The sequence below is a fragment of the Triticum aestivum genome, chromosome 4A (genome assembly GCF_018294505.1).
Source record: "Triticum aestivum cultivar Chinese Spring chromosome 4A, IWGSC CS RefSeq v2.1, whole genome shotgun sequence".
Lineage (NCBI taxonomy): Eukaryota > Viridiplantae > Streptophyta > Magnoliopsida > Poales > Poaceae > Triticum > Triticum aestivum.
This window is the reverse complement of record NC_057803.1, coordinates 350,729,586-350,738,974: the sequence shown is the minus strand read 5'-3', so window position 1 is coordinate 350,738,974 and position 9,389 is coordinate 350,729,586. Positions and strand designations below refer to the sequence as shown.

Here is a 9,389-nt window from a genome sequence, read left to right as displayed (position 1 = left end):
CCTTCCAACTACCTGAATCCATCAAATGAATAGTCCAATATGTGTTATTTGGCCTTTCCTTAGGCATTGGCAACTCTATCCAGTCATTGATGAAGTCCACAAGTGCTTGAGAATTGATAGCTATCCGAGGCATATATTTCAAACCATGGGGTCCCAACTCAATGGCCCACTTGGCTACACGGCCGGTTGCTTCTCTGTTTTGAATAATATCCCCCAAAGGAGCAGTGCTGATCACAATGATAGGATGACCCAGTAAATAATGCTTCAACTTGCGGCTGGCCGTAGACACCCCATGCACCAGTTTCTGCCAATTTGGGTACCTTTGTTTGGACTCAATCAATACTTTACTGACATAATAAATCAGCCGTTGAATCGGGTACTCTTTGCCCATCTCCTTTCTTTCAACAACAATCACCACACTGATGGCTCGACTGTAAGCAGCAACGTAAAGCAAGGGCTCCTTCTCAATATGAGCTGCAAGGACTGGTGGCTCAGCCAATTGCTTTTTCAGTGCCTCAAACGCTTCATTAGCAGCTTTACTCTAGACAAAGTTATTAGTTTTCTTCATCATCTGATACAGAGGGATGGCCTTCTCTCCCAGACGGCTTATAAACCGGCTCAATGCTGCAATACGACCTGTGAGGCGCTGAACATCATTAATGTAGGCCGGCTTAGCCAATGAAGTAATTGCCTTGATCTTCTCTAGGTTGGCCTCAATGCCACGCTCAGAGACCAGAAAAACCAAGAGCTTACTGAGGGAGTCCTGGACTAAGGGGTCCTCGGGCGTCCAGCCTGTTATCCATGGGCCGGACTGATGGGTTGTGAAGACATGAATGCCGAAGACTGTACCCATGTTCGGATTGGACTCTCCTTGGCGTGGAAGGCAAGCTTGGCGACCGAAGATGAAGATCCCTTCTTATGTAACAGACTCTATGTAAACCCTAGACCCCCCAGTGTCTAAGGATAAGTTTGGGTGGTTGAGGGTATCCCCAACCACCTGGCTAGGGATAACCCTTTTTTTGTTTGGTTGGGTGGGATGGTTAGAGATAGCCATTTTAAGTGTTTGGTTTGAGAGACTGAGGGATGGATACGTTGTGGTGATAACTAAAAAATTCCTGCGATGACCATGCATTATTTTAATCGAATAATTCCATATCGAAGACACTAGTGCACAACCACAACAATCTTTGTATCAAGTACTGGTGATAGGTGAACTGATCCATCTGTGGTCTGCATCTTCGCCGATTCTCAGAACCTATCAGATGACAGAAAGAACAGTGCACATTCAGAGCAGAGAATGCAAATTGGTACACGAATGCCCTGTACAAATTGAGGTTTACTAGTTGAACGTGTAGAAGAGCTTGAGCTCATCAGCCATCTCCTGCTCGTACCACTTTCTCTCCTCATTTTCTCCTGATGCAACTGGTGCCACCCGCCAGATCAAATCGAAGTTGTTGCGCCCACCAGAAACAGATCGAGAACAGAGGCGCATATCAAGATCGAATAAAACCAGCATCACGTACCCAAAGATCGAATAAAACCGGCATCACGTACCCAAAGATAGAGGCACTGAAGCCGCCGCCGCCGCCACTCTGCATCGTAAGTCACCGGCGGCGCGCTCCCATTTGGCGGGGCACGGGTGGGGGCCGCAGGCGTGTGCCTATCTGGGTCCGACCATGGCAGCGCGGCCGCCGCCGCCGCTCATGGCTCGACCATTCCACTTGTACGATTCACCAGCGTGGTCGCTCACCAGCGAATCGAGAGGATAATGTTTCCAGGAGTGTTTTCTGTTCCAGAGAGGGGTGAGAGCGAGAGAAAAACGCTTCGGGCGTGAGACGAGAAGGGTGGCTGGCTTCGCCCGCGAGATTTCGGCGGCTCCGCACATCCCCCGTTTTAGGGAATATTCCAGGAATAATGGCTATCCTTATCCCTTCTATCCCTCAAACCAAACGGGTGGCAACCATTTAAAAAGGGGATATCCCTGTCCCCCGAGGGATAGCCTCTGAACCAAACACATCCTAAATAAACCAGAGGGGTTAGTCCGAAAGAATATACTCATTACCATAGTCATACATGCTAGGCTTCTAGGGTTTAGCCATTATGATCTCATGGTAGATCAACTCTTTTAATACTCATATTCATCAAGATCAATCAAGAATGAAGTAGGGTATTACCTCCATAGAGAGGGCCCAAACCTGGGTAAACATCGTGTCCCCCGTCTCCTATTACCATCGATCCTAGACGCACAGTTCGGGACCCCCTACCCGAGATCCACCGGTTTTGACACCGACATTGGTGCTTTGATTGAGAGTTCCACTGTGCCGTTAATGAAAGGTTCGATGGCCCCATCAATCATCTATAGTGACACTGTCTAAGGAGAAACCTTCCTCGCCGGACAAATTTTCGTGTTCGGCGGCTTCGTACTGCGGGCCAACTAGCTTGGCCATCTGGAGCAGATCGATAGCTACGCCCCTGTCCACCAGGTCAGATTCGGAAGCTTGAACTACGTTGTGGATATCCGTGGAGACTTGATCTTCAATGGATTTGAGACCGCAGTGATCGCTCCCCCTCGCCCGGATAAATACGACTTAAATCTGTCATCGGATCACATCCAGGAGATGGTCCCTATTGCTGCAATGGCCTTAGAACCGGAGTAGATCGTGCCATCCGGGCCACCGAATCCGTGGCATTGGAGCCGCAGACGGACTCGGCACCCCGCAATATTTGTGTTAATGGAACTCCGGACTCGTCTCCGACTATAAGTCCCGGACCGGGTACGCCTGCGGACACCGAGCTGGATCGGTTATCGATTTTTGAATTTAGCGCCGCAGACATCTTCCAGCAGTAACCTTTGTGTGATGTGCTAAACTCTTTAAAGAACTCGTCCTTGGAGAAGGACTCACAGCCGAACTATGTTCAGTTCAAGCCAGAGGCTGATGATGGGAAATTTTGCTTCCCACCTACCACCGACTTCATAGCCACTGTCAATGACTTGACCGACGTGCTTGATTACGGCTTCGAAGACATCGATGGTATGGGCGACGATGCCGACCAGGAGCAAGGACAAGACCCGCAATTTACTGGACGTTGGACGGCCACCTCTTCGTACGATGTGTACATGGTCAACACACCTAAAAAAGCTAGCGACGATGAGAAAGGAGCTCCAGTTGTGAATAAACCTTCTGAGACACAGTCCAAGCGCCGGCGCCCTAAACACCGCTCTAAGCCTCGTCGCTCAAAAGATGACAACACTAGCACCAGAGAAAATAGTATTACGGGCGACGCCGAAAACAATGAAGACCCTGTCGGGGCTGCATCCGAACAGGAGGAACAAGACAACGGGCAAGATAACCCTGATAAACAAGCCATGCCCAATGATCCAGATGTTGATAGTTATCGTCCAGTCTCCTAGGATGACGAGAGCGTCGGCAATGAGGACTTCATCGTGCCTGAGGCACCCCTCGAGCAGGAGCGCTTCACGCGCTAGATAATAGCCACTTCATGAAGCCTGAAGAAGAAGCGGCAGCAGCTCCAAGCTGATCAAGACCTGCTCATGGACAGGTGGACTGATGTCCTTGAAGCGGAAGAATACGGCCTCGAGTGACCAGCCGAGAGTTACCCAAAGCGCAGACTGCTACCTCGGTTTGATGAGGAAGCACCAGATCCCATACCTCCCTCAGGCAATGCGGATCGACCACCACATGGTCAGGATAGTGTGGCGGACCGACCACCTCGCGGTCGGGATAAAACGGCAACTCAGGCTGAACAACAGCCCACCCCACCGTCTCGCAAAAACAGGGACAGAACAACTCGGGACCATACATACGACCTTCGGCAGGATCTGGACAGTAGAGCTGGACACACCAGATCAATTTACGGATCGTGAGGATACTTCCTGACTCGGGATGATGGCTACCTATTCGGACGTGACAAACCTAGTCATACCCGGGCTGATAACCGCAGACGGACTTCATCGGAGGTGCGCCGTGATGCGGCCGATATAGAGGCACCACACACCCTCTCGTCTTTACAGATGAGGTGCTAGATCATGAATTCCCCAAGGGGTTCAAACCTGTCAATATTGAATCATACGACGGAACAACCGATCCCGTAGTATGGATTGATGTCTTTATTCTCCACATCCACATGGCCCGTGGAGACGACCTTCACGCCATCAAATACCTCCCGCTGAAACACAAAGGGCAGCTCGACACTGGCTAAATAGCCTGCCCGAGAATTCCATCGGCATCTGGGAGGACTTGGAAGAGCCTTCCTTGACAACTTCCAATGTATATATGTCCGGCCACCCGATGCCGATGATTTAAGCCACATAGTTCAACAACCTGGAGAATCAGCCAGAAAATTCTTGACTAGGTTCCTAACAAAAAAGAACCAGATCGTTGACTGTCCGGATGGCGAAGCCCTAGCGGCTTTTAAACATAGCATCCGTGACGAATGGCTAGCATGGCACCTCGGCCAAGAAAAGCCGAAGTCGATGGCAGCCCTTACGACACTCATGACCCGCTTTTGCGCGGGTGAGGACAGCTGGCTGGCTCGTAGCAAAAACACAGCCAGCGAAACAGGCCCCTCCGAGGCCAAGAACAGCTCCGGCAAGCTCCGCCGCAACAAACACAAAACGCCAAAGCAATGGCGAAAACACCCATGACACCACCGTTAATGCCGGATTCAGCGGCTCAAAGTCCGGCCAGCGAAAGAAGCCATACAAAAGGAACAATGAGGGATCATCCAACCTGGATCGCAAACTCGATCGTCTGTGCCAGATACATGGTACCCCAGATAAACAAGACAATCACACCAACAAAGACGATTGGGTTTTCAAACAGGCTGGTAACTTACATGCCAAAAACAAAGGACAGGGATCACAAAGTGAGGACGAGGACGAAGAGCCATGGCAGCCGAACACTGTGGGGCGGAAGAAATTTTCCCCTCAAGTCAAAACGGTGAACATGATATACGCTACACACATCCCCAAAAGGGAGCGCAAGGGAGCACTAAGGGACGTCTATGCGGTAGAGCCAATCGCCCCAAAATTCACTCCGTGGTCGTCGTTCCCGATCACCTTCGATCATCGAGATCACCCAACTAGTTTCCGCCATGGCGGTTCAGCTGCACTAGTCCTCGACCAAATTATCGACGTTTTTCACCTAACACGTGTCCTGATGGACGGTGGTAGCAGCCTCAACCTTCTTTATCAAGACACAGTGCGGAAGATGGGCATTAACCCCTCACGAATCAAACCAACAATAACTACCTTTTATGGAGTCATACCAGGCGTACAGGCCTGCTGTATGGGCTCAATCACGTTGGAGGTGGTGTTCAGTTTTCCAAACAACTTCCTAAGTGAAGAGTTAATCTTCGATATCGTCCCCTTCCGTAGCGGCTACCACGCACTACTCGGACGAACCGCGTTTGCTAGATTCAACGCAGTACCACACTATGCTTATCTCAAGCTCAACATGCCCGGTCCACGCGGCGTCATAACAGTAAATGGCAATACTGAACGCTCCCTCCAAACAATGGAGCACACCGCCGGCCTAGCAGCATTGGTATAGAGCTGCCTTCTCAAGCAGCACCATAGTACGGCTGCCGAGCCCCTGGACATCATTAAGAGGTTCTGGACTACACTGCAACAGGACAGCGGGGCTCGTCAAGAGCTCAATTAGCAATTCATCCTCCGTCCTAGTCCGGATGAAGTAGTGGCATTCGTACCACGTGTACATAATTACGCACTCAAAATTCCATGGACATCGACGGCGGCACAAGCCAGCCCGGGATCTACAGTTCGGTTAGACCGATCCCGGACACAAATATAACTTTACTATCTCCTTTTTCCTTTTTTCAGGTTTCTCTTATGCGGGCCTCCTTCGACGGCCTGATTAATGGTCGTGTCAAAGGATAAACACACCGGATTGACACGGAGCACATGCGTACATGGGAAGCCCTAGAGGCTAACTAAACAATTACTCTATCCGTTTTCAGGATCCACACGCACCTCGCCTTTGGTTGTGGCATGTAAAATAGCCGGTTGATTATTGCTTTATTTTGTACCAATGTGCTTGGACACATTAACCCAACTATAATGGAAACAGTTCATGATCCAAGTTTAAGGGCCCTAGATCCTATCTCTGTTCTCCCTTTGTTTTCCTTTAAAATGCTTATTTCCTAGCAACCGTACACTCTGGTACGTTTCATATTTGCCAGGGGCTCCCCATCGCCCCACGATACGTTAACAAAGTCCGAACAATACTTGAAGATAAGTTCGGCACCCCGAACTTAGCCTTATATGCATTGGCTCCGAATCATGTGTTTGGTCAATAGTTGGGTTGCCCGGCTCCTGTGCTTGCTACCCTATGTTCCGCTAAATCGGCTAGGGTAGTAAAGGGAGAACTACTACGATTGTGCCCTGACCTTGACTAGATGAGCGCCTCAGTAGAGAAAGCCCAAAACTGATTGTCATGATACGGTGAGAGCCGGTCAGCTGTTCGAGGGTTACAAATCGTTGGAGATTTTTTCCGCATTATGTGAAAGATCGGCACTTCCCGATCAAATGCTGACAGCACTCTGGTTCGAACCAGGGGCTGCGCCCATGCTTTATTATAAAACTCCTATGGCTAAGTGAGGGCATTTAAGCCATACAAGTTGATTGCCTTGTTCGTTGCGCTAAACAACTCCTTCAAGGACCATATAATTGGATCAAGATTGTTTAGATTCCACCCCGAACACCTCCGTACTACCTACGTGAGGGCAGAAGCCGATGACTAGCCAACCTTTAGATTACATACAACACGGCCGCACAGGAGGAAACAATTAAAAGCATAACAAAGTTACATTATAAAATAGGATTTGTTTTCATAATACAAGGCAAAGGCAACATGAATACATTTATTCAAATACAATGTCCTGCCAACATTGTGCTACCGCAAGGCGAGCCCCCTCCAAGACATCTGCAAAATACCGTTCGGGTGTGCGGTGCTCCTTTCCCTCTGGTGGCCCTCTGGTCACCTCGACGGCGTCCATCTTCGCCACCACATCTTGCAACGGATGAAGGCCATGCGCGCACCTTCAATGCAGGCCGAGCGCTTGACGACGTCCAGCCGAGGATAGGCATTCACCATCCGCCTCGCGAGTCTGAAGTAGCTGCCTGGCATAGCTTCGGCTGGCCATAGATGGATTATCAAATCCTTAATGGCTAGTTCGGCAACCCTATGCAGCCCCACCAGCTGTTTCAGCTGATCGGTGAAAGACACGGGATGCTCTGGCGCCGCATACTATGACTAGAATAGCTTCTCCATAGAACCCCCTCCTTCGGCTCGATAGAACTCCATGGTGTCTGATTCACTACGTGGTAAATCCGCAAAAGCCCCTAGGAACTCCGAACCCGAGTTAGTAAAAGGTACTGCTTCTCCGCATACTTGCTTTGCATCTTAAATGCCTTACCCACCGTGATCTTCTTGGCCTCCTGGATCTACTGGAGGGCGGCCTGGGCCTCATTCCATGCGGTCTTCGCGCTCTGACAAGCCTTCGCAAGTTCAGTCCCTTGAACTGACGCATCATGCTCCAAGGCTTCGCATTTCTTAACCGCATCCTGGAGCTCCTGCTGGACTTCTTTGACCCAGGCCTTGAGCTTCTTACGGGCGGCTTGCTTCTGGACAGCCTTCTCCTCGGCCTCGCCCAGGGCCTTCCTTACGGCCTCGACCTCGGTCGCGGCTCCTTCACATATCACGACATGGCGATCAGTATGCAGCGCCTATCCTTTCCGAACACACAGCGAGTTGTCACTCACCTTGCTTCTCCTCGAGCCAAACCTTAACCTCGCCAAGCTCGTTCTCGGTCCGCTCCAGCCTCTACCTCAGTTCAGAGACTTCGGCAGCATGCGAGATTGTGGCCAACAAAGACGCCTGCTTATTCATGCATATTGCGTTAGACTCCTATAACAAAAGATTGATCATCTGTTCGGTTCTTCTTGCCGTACACCAGACAGTGTCTCAGGGGCTACTGCCTACATGGGTTTTTTCTCTTTCTTACCTCGAAACCCGTCAATAGGCTGTTGCAGGCTTCATTTAGTCCACTCTCAGCAGACTGAAGCTTCTTGATCACCGCACCCATAAGGACACGGTGCTCGTCCATGGCGGAGGCACCTCGTAGCGCCTCCATCAGGTTATCCGGCGTCCCTGGATGAATAGGGGCCACCGGTGGAAGCGACGCAGCCCCCTCCTTCAAAGGGGGCTGCTAGCATGAGTCCGGAGCCATATGAGTCTCCAGAATCGTATTCGGCTGAGGGCCGAACTGGATGCGGCCCTCTTCGCTAGTCTACATGGGGATCAGCTCCCCCATGTGTCCGGCAGTGGAGGTCTCACCTTGTGGCGCCTCCCAGAAAGCGTCCTAGGCTCCTCCCCGGTTCGGAGCGGTCCTCCGGGATAACACTTCGGTGTCATCCCTGGCCCCGAGGGAATAAGCAGGCGGTGGCGACTTGCTCGCCATCTCCGAGGGAGCCAACGAACCTCCAGATGAGGATCGCTGGATAAGGTCGCAGGTCGGACTACAATAGTACAATTAACTATTTCAAGATAATGAAGAGAAAGGGCCGGATTCGCGCATGAGCAAGCCATGTCACTTACGATGCGGCCTGGGGCTTAGTGCGGGGGCATCGTTCCGGACTGCTATCGACGTCCCACGCGGTGTTGACCACTGGGACGCCCTTCCCCTTCTTGGGCGTTTCCGCCTCCGGGTACGCCGAAGCCGCCCTCTTCTTCTTCTCCTCAGGGGGAGGGTTGTTTTCCTCCTCCTCCTCTTCCTCGCCATTGTCCTCAGGGACAGAGGAATGAGCTTCATCATCTTCGGCGTCACGTCCGAAGTGCCCTTGCAATGAGGGCTACTCTTGGCCCCCTTGGCCTTCTTCTTGGCCTTCTTTTCTGGCGCCTTATAAGGCGCCGACTCCAGCATCTTCGCTTGACGCGGAATGACCGGTTCGTCATGCAGCGGAGCCGGACACTGGATCCGCTTCGCCCTCTCCATCCAGTCCTGAAAAAGCAACAATAAAAGCTCAGGCATCATCCTTAAAACAAAGAAGTGGAGAATGCATCAAAAAAGACACACCTCGCTAGCGAGGTCTTTAGCGTTGTGCTCGCGATCTAAATCTGCGCCCGATAGTTTCTCATTGCCCTTAAAGATCAACTTCCATGCACCTTCGTGAGTCATCTCGAAGAGCCTCACCAGGGTCTGGTGTTTCTTCGGGTTGAACTCCCACAGAGGGTGGCTTCGGCGCTGGCACGGAAGGATCCGGTGAACTAGCATCACCTGGATCACATCAACGAGCTTGACGTTCTTGGTCACCATGCTTTGAACGCGCGTCTGCAGCGCTTTCACCT

At 51.2% G+C, this 9,389-nt stretch overlaps 1 long non-coding RNA gene across 1 annotated transcript; it reads right to left on the bottom strand.

Annotated features, from left to right (window-relative positions):
- Positions 1-983: 983 nt before the first annotated feature.
- Positions 984-1,559, bottom strand: LOC123082007 (uncharacterized). Its single transcript, XR_006438901.1, has 2 exons — positions 1,341-1,559; positions 984-1,255 (listed from the first exon to the last, which is right to left on the bottom strand). It is a non-coding gene; the product is annotated as an uncharacterized lncRNA (long non-coding RNA).
- Positions 1,560-9,389: the final 7,830 nt, after the last annotated feature.